This window comes from Coregonus clupeaformis, chromosome 24 (assembly GCF_020615455.1).
Source record: "Coregonus clupeaformis isolate EN_2021a chromosome 24, ASM2061545v1, whole genome shotgun sequence".
Taxonomy (NCBI): domain Eukaryota; kingdom Metazoa; phylum Chordata; class Actinopteri; order Salmoniformes; family Salmonidae; genus Coregonus; species Coregonus clupeaformis.
In genome coordinates, this window is record NC_059215.1 from 39435504 (window position 1) to 39443132 (window position 7629).

Below are 7629 nucleotides of genomic sequence, written 5' to 3' on the forward strand. Positions count from 1 at the left end.
GTCGGCTCGGGGATTAGAACCAGCAACCTTTCGGTTACTAGCACTACGCTCTTAACTAAGCTACCTGCCGCCATGGAGTGTTAAGGTGAAAGTTGGGGATGGAAAACCTCTGAATTGAATGAAATAAATATTACCTTGAGACCATTTTAAAGGCATACAGATACAATCTAATATGTAGTGTAAATAGTGTTATTCCATTCTGTGATTTAGGGTTTATAACCTACCTGTCTGATAGACACACAGAACCATGATCCTTTTTTGGAGAGGACAATGAGGTCTCTGGGGGGGATCAGGTACACCTCCAAATCCACCGGACTTTCCAGGCCACGCACCAGTGGACTCACACCTGTCCCATACATGCACACCTGTCCCACCTGATCAGACAGACTGGTGTCTTCAATTAGCAACTCCATAAGGCTGAAGAAGGATTCATCCAACTTACTTTAACCTTGACTACTGCAACAGAGCTATTTGTATTGTATCTGTTGAAAAAGTAATATAGTTTATGTCAACTGTAGAAATCTATTGAAAGTGGCAGGAGGTAGTGGTACAGTACTAAAGCAATCAGAGATTATAAGTGTTGTTGTGACAATGAAAGGGGGAGGGACGGCGCGAAGGAGGAGTTATGGTCAGTTGTTCTGCAGAAGTGAAAGTGAAATAGATTTGTTGTGTATTTAGGAGGAAGTGAAGACTCATAAATAGAGTAGTGCAGACAGGAGGGTGACAGCAGAGTGGGAGCAAGCTGATGGTGATCTGAGCTGAGCATATACGGTAACTTTCTTTTCAGAAATGGGACTTTGTTTCCATTCTTTGAATCGCCTGTTTTTGTCCTCATTCAACCCTTTCTCACTATTTATGTAGCTTACTTTCAAAATACCCCTCTCGGGTTCTTTTGTTTTGATTGATCCTTTTTCTGTTCCTTTCTGTTTGCGTTCTCTTCTTCTAATGATCAGACAGACTCTAGCTTTCCCGTCAAACCTGATGAGTAGGTGACTTCAATTAATGAGTGAAAGTGTGTTTGTGTGCCTCTGAGGATTCATTAATAGGCTTTCTGTCCTCTCTCTCTCTCTCTCTCTCTCTCTCTCTCTCTCTCTCTCTCTCTCTCTCTCTCTCTCTCTCTCTCTCTCTCTCTCTCTCTCTCTCTCTATATATATATATATATCACTCTCTCTTCCTCTATCTATCTCTCTCTCTCTCCAGATATAACTGTTTTTTCAAGACTTCAAGATATGAATGGAACAGGATAGACCAATGTATTTTCTCCACCCCAAGAAATTGTGAAATGGAAATGGGATCCTCAATAGTGATGTTGGCGGGTAGGGTGGTAACGGAACCCATAATGCAGCTGTGTCTATGAACAACACCTGGATGTGGGCTCCGTCTCCATCCCATTTTGCAATATCCAACAGTCTGACTGTTTCTAGTGCTGTCAGAGGGAGAACAATACTTCCTGGTGTACTTGATTCAGTGAGTGTCTTTCCGTGTGGTGTGGTTTAAGTTGACACTTTAAGAACTAACAGGTGATGTTCTTCAATGACACGTTTTTTCCCGGATTGCCAAACACACTATAAGCCACCGGGAATTTCGTGTCAGCAAAGAATGACACCAGCTTCTATCTAGGACCTGAGCAGCTTGGTGCTATTTATTTTTGCTGATGTTGTATGTACAGTGTATTGTGTAAATTGATTTATCATCAGAGAGTGTTCCTGTATTGTCGCCCTATTTTTGTGTTCTAAATTCTAAATGGATTTTATTCACAGTATCAACTTTTTATATTGTCTGGGAACACTGATAAATAAAATGTCCATGGATATGTTTGTGCTGTCAGTTTACATTACAGTTAGTTCTTACATACGTCAAATCAAATCTTATTGGTCACATGCGCCGAATATAACATGTGTAGACTTTACAGTGAAATGCTTACTTACGAGCCCATTCCCAAACAGTGCAGAGATAAAAAGTAAGACAAATATTTCCCCCCCAAAAACAAGGAAATAGTAACACAAAACAAACAATAATGAGGCTATACACAAGGAGTACCAGTACTGAGACAATGTGCAGGGGTAGGAGGTAGTTGAGGTAATTGAGGTAATACGGTATGTACATGTAAGTAGGAGTAGAAGTGACAAGGCAAACAGGATATATATTAAACAGAGTAGCAGCAGCGTATGTAAAGTGTGTCTATGTATGTGTGTGTGTGTGTGTGTGTGTGTGTTGGAGTGTGAGTCTAGTGAGTGTGCATAGAGCCAGTACAAGGGAGTCAGTGCAAAACAATTAAGATATATAATAAAAGGGGTCAATGTAAATTGTCCGGGTAGCCATTTGATCAACTGTTCAGCAGTCTTATGGCTTGGGGGTAGAAGCTGTTCAGGTGCCTTTTGGTCACAGACTTGGTGCATCGGCTGGAGTCTTTGACAATTTTTTGGGCCTCCCTCTTTCACCGCCTGCTATAGAGGTTCTGAATGGCAGGGAGTTTGGCCCCAGTGATTTTGTATTTGTATTTATTAAGGATCCTCATTAGCTGCTGCCAAGGCAGAAGCTACTCTTCCTGGGGTCCAGCAACATTAAGGCAGTTATATACAATTTAAAATATTACATGACATGACATTTCATTTCATAACACTTTACCCAATACATTTAGTGTGTTCCTTCAGGCCACTACTCCCACTATCACATATTTACAATACAACATCCATGTGTACGTGTGTGTAGAGTGCGTGTCTTATCATGTGTGTGTGTGTGTCTCTTCATAGTCCCTGCTGTTCCATAAATTGTATTTGTATCTGTTTTTTAAAACCTGATTCTAATGCTTGCATCAGTTACCTGATGTGGAAAGAGTTCCATGTAGTCATGGCTCTATGTAGTACTGTGCGCCTACCATAGTCTGTTCTTGACTTGGGGATTGTGAAGAGACCATTGGTGGCCTGTCTTGTGGGGTATGCATGGGTGTCCGAGCTGTATGCTAGTAGTTTAAACAGACACCTCGGTGCATTCAGTATGTCAACACTTCTAAAACAAGTAGTGATGAAGTCAATCTCTCCTTTGAGCCATGAGAGATTTACATGCATATTATTAATGTTAGCTTACCGTGTACATTTAGGGACCCGCCGTGCCGCCCTGTTCTGAGCCAATTGTAATTTTCCGAGGTCCCTCTTCGTGGCACCTGACCACACGACTGAACAGTAGTCCAGGTGCGACAAAACTAGAGCCTGTAGGACCTGCCTTGTTGATAGTGTTGTTAAAAAGGCAGAGCAGCGCTTTTTGATGGACATACCTCTCCCCATCTTAGCTACTGTTGTATCAACATGTTTTGACCATGACAGTTTACAATGACAGGGTTACTCCAAGCAGTTAATCACCTCAACTTGCTCAATTTCCACATTAGTTATTACAATATTTAGTTGAGGTTTAGGGTTTAGTGAAAGATTTGTCCTAAATACAATGCTTTTAGTTTTTGAAATATTTAGGACTACCTTATTCCTTGCCACACATTCTGAAACTAACTGCAGCTCTTTGTTAAGTGTTGCAATGATTTCACTCGCTGTTGTAGCGTTGAGTCATCCGCATACATAGACACACTTGCCAGTGGCATGTCGTTAGTAAAGATTGAAAAAAGTAAGGGGCCTGTACTGCAAGCTTTCAGAAATTAAAACGTATTCAAACACCATTTTACCCGAATTAAAATTGTCTTTGATTTGTCTAGAAACAATATCTGATAATGGCTGCGATCGTACTATTCAGGAATTCAGACAGCCATGTCATTTCCATCACGTCATCAAACATCCATTTTAGTTTAAAATGAAATATCATAAAATGTATTTATAACACATTTCTTATACATTTGTACATGAACTTGTACTGAATATTCTTTTAAGTGATTGTTAAGGTTTTCCTAATATTAATAATTCAACACAATGCCTGAAAACATAAACTTGCCTTGGTGACAGCTGAAATCATTTATTTATCATGAAAAATAAGATATTCCCACCCAACCTTTTTGTGAGATTATGATAACAATCATATGATTTCCCTATTTAAAACAAATAAATCATTGTAAATTATACATAATATACTAATTTACCTCAAAAATATGGGTTGTGATGGAAATGACAAGGTGTGGTGGAAATGACATCTATGTAAAAAAAAGAAAGAAAAGAAAACGTATTAAAACAATATTTTATTGCAAACATTTTGAACAACAACCATTGTTAAACATTTAATTAATATAAGACAAAGTAAAATAGCAAAACACTGGAACTAGCACCTTTTCAACACGAGAACAATGTTTTGTCATTGACTACACTTAGATGCAACAACTAGAACTTCTAGCGCCTATATATTGATGGAAGAGTTAATTGAGAGCTGCACATGTTTTATTTAATGTATTATTTAATGTCCTGCTTTGTATGTACTGTATAGTGAGTTTCCAGGGGTATCTAAGGCTTAGAACGAGAGCTATGTTCCTCCCAGACCAAGGCATCCAGCTCCATGTGCCTTTTGGTCACTGGATGGGGCTCAGGGACAAGTCCAAGCAAATGCTGTGGTCTGTACCCTATGATGTCGTCTCTCATCGTCCCAAAAAAGCGGTTGGGGCCAACGCGACTCATGGTTTTCACAAGAGCACCACTCTCTGCGTGAAAGTCTTGCACGATGCCAGGGTAAACGTCCTGATCATACTCCAGCACACACCACTTTCTGATCAATGCTTCACTCAGATCTTCAATGGGCTGGAAGGCGCTGTGAGATGTGTTGGATATTCCATCTTGGTCTGCCTCTGTTTTTTCAACCAGAGTCACAGTCTGTGGGCTGAAACAGCTGCAGTGATGTGGAAAGGAACAGAAGCAACTGAGTATCCTCCAAGTTATCTCTCCTGGACTGTCGGTAACAATCTGGAAACACAGGAAATTCTGAAAGTCAGATACATTCGAAATATGTAATGATAGCATAGTCTAGTAACACATAGTGTAGTGATAATATGTTTGTATAACAAATGTGAGATTTGACATAAAATAAACTATTACCTGGTGTATCTTCATTGTCCCATGGATTGTCTCCAGTTGATCCGGTAGGAGGGCCTCCATGCTCTCTATCTCCTCCTCTGAGATATAGAAGAGCTTGATAGCTGACTGATCTTTTGACAGTTCCTCAAATACAGTTCTTCCATTTGGGAGGTCCTGGCCTTGTGCCACAATTCCATCTGCTCTTCGTTTCACAGCTGCTCCTACCCAATCAGCTGGGCCTTTTCCATGTCCGGTTTCTAGGAAATTCCATGTGACTCTCTGGAAGCCTATTTCAAAGGGAAGGGTGGAGAGATATCAATTATTTTTAGACCTATACTGGGTTGTAGGCCCATCACTCACAAAGTATACAGCAGTAGCTGATGGGCAGAGCTCAAGGAAGTAGGCCAGTGTTTTTGAGAGATGGGCCCGGATAGCAGAAGGGTCATGCCGCATAGACAAGCTCAGTGAGCAAAGTCAAACTATAATTTGTGGTATATCCAACACAGGTGTGGAAGGGTCACCTGCTTGTGAGAATCACCAAAGTGAACTGCCTGGATTTCACTGGTGTATTTACACAGGTAGTTCTCTGCAAAGTAAATATGCACAATGATCTCCTCTTTCCCCAGATTCTCTTTTAGTTCTCTCAGTTTTATGTATTGGTGTCGAATGTTGTACACGTGTTTCCTCAACTTCTCTTTCAATCCTTTGGAGAAGTCCCCCAGTAGAATCTGCAGTGTGCTACACCGTTTCCTTTACTGGACTTCACCATGTTTCCCTCTTTGTTTTTCTTCTCTCTCTCTTCAGCTTTGTTTTTCCACTCAAACCAACATGTCTGCTCACCAGCATCAAAGTCAGATGTTTTAAGCTCTTTTGCTTGGCAAAGGGGGCACTCTCTATACATGCACTCTTTCTTCAGGTTCTCACAGCACAAAGACTCTATAAGGTTCTCAATGTTGCTGCAGCGGATCACTTTGTGATACTGTAGTTTGTCCTCAATGAACTGGAGGTTGGCGTGGGTTTTGCAGAGGCATGTGTCCCTATCCTGGACTGTTGGCTTGACAACCCAAAAAGGGCATCTTTTGAAGAATTCATAGTAGGAAATTTGAATCTCTGAATATTCCCTCTTAAACGTCTGATAAAGGTTCTGAATTGTGCCATTCAAGAAGCGCGTCTGCTTTTTCTTCTTGTTCCTCATTAGTGTGTCCTTTTTCCCTGTTGTTGCTCTCCTGTTGTGATCACGTTCATAGAATCTAGTGATTTTGTCTTCTGTGCTAATTCTCTTACACTGATTTTTCCTGAGTATTGAAGACTTGATGGCCTGCTTTCATTTGCCCTCATTGCTTTTGCTGAAAATCCAAATTCTCTGTTTGCGGCATTGACCAGGCCATACTTTCTCATGCCTCTGAGCATTTTTTGAAGCCACTTGTTTGTCCTTGGCACTGCGCATTTTTTAAATACTTTTGCTTTAACTCTGCAATGATGGCATTTTGAAAAAATATAATCATTCTCAAGTTCTCCGGAGTTTCCTTCATTTGCTGTTTTGTCTTTGTCTTTGGGGAATTTTGTCTCACCAGTTTATTCATCAGTCGATCATACCTTTTATTTGTATTTCTCAGCTTTCCGTAAAGCATTATCAAGTTTGACATTTGTCATGTAAATATCTCTGTATGCAGACAATGAGGAAGGGGTATTAGGGCGTGCATCATGGGCAGGTATGTTATGGGCAGGTATGTTGGCCTCATGTTCTGCTGCAAGTCATCTGGTGACTGAGGTGGTGTGTTGCCTGATAGGTAGGTCTCCATTGCAACTGTTCTCTTTGAAGTCTGTCTTCTATTCCGTTGGTTGCATTTCAATTGTCTTCTCTTGTTTCTTTGTTCTCGCTTTGTAAGCTCAGAGATAGATTTCACTTCTCCCTTCTCTTTTTTCTTCCAGTATCTCTCTCTGTCTTTTTTCAGATGTTCCTGGTATCGTATAGGATACATTTTTTTCTATATGTCTGTGACCTCTGTGCTGTTTTATGTGGTATCTTCTAAAAACAAACTTGTGCACACCTTGGAGCATGTTCTAGATTAAATGAATTTAAAACCTGATTAAATAAGCCTAAAGTTGTTTTTTTTAAGTAAAAAAAAAGTTACAAGTAAACGTCACGTTCTGTCTTTTCCACCACAGTTAAGTTTGTCATGGAAATGACTGTGATGGAAATGACGCTTCTACAGTTTCTGGAGAAAAATGAAAGGCTGCTTAGCATGCTTTGGCTAGTATTACAGCTAGCATATAGTTTACACTAAATATATAAAATATACAAATTTTTTCTAAATTCTACCACAAATTAAATAAATTATAGCCTGTATGGAAATGAATCACAATAAAAATATTCTCTACACAAGCTCTATTTACCTCGATTTTTCTTCAACTTCCGGACATCACATCTGGAACAACTGTCCGCTGCAGCCATGTGTTTCCATAGTAACTAAATTAACATTCTCTTGGAAAAACTTTATTAATGAGGAATTTTTCCTCAGTGGTGGATATGACACCACTACCAAAGGACAGGTATATTTTGTGTAAAAAAAATATATATAAAGGGCATACTCACAATAAATATTGATATAGATTTTATTTCATTTAC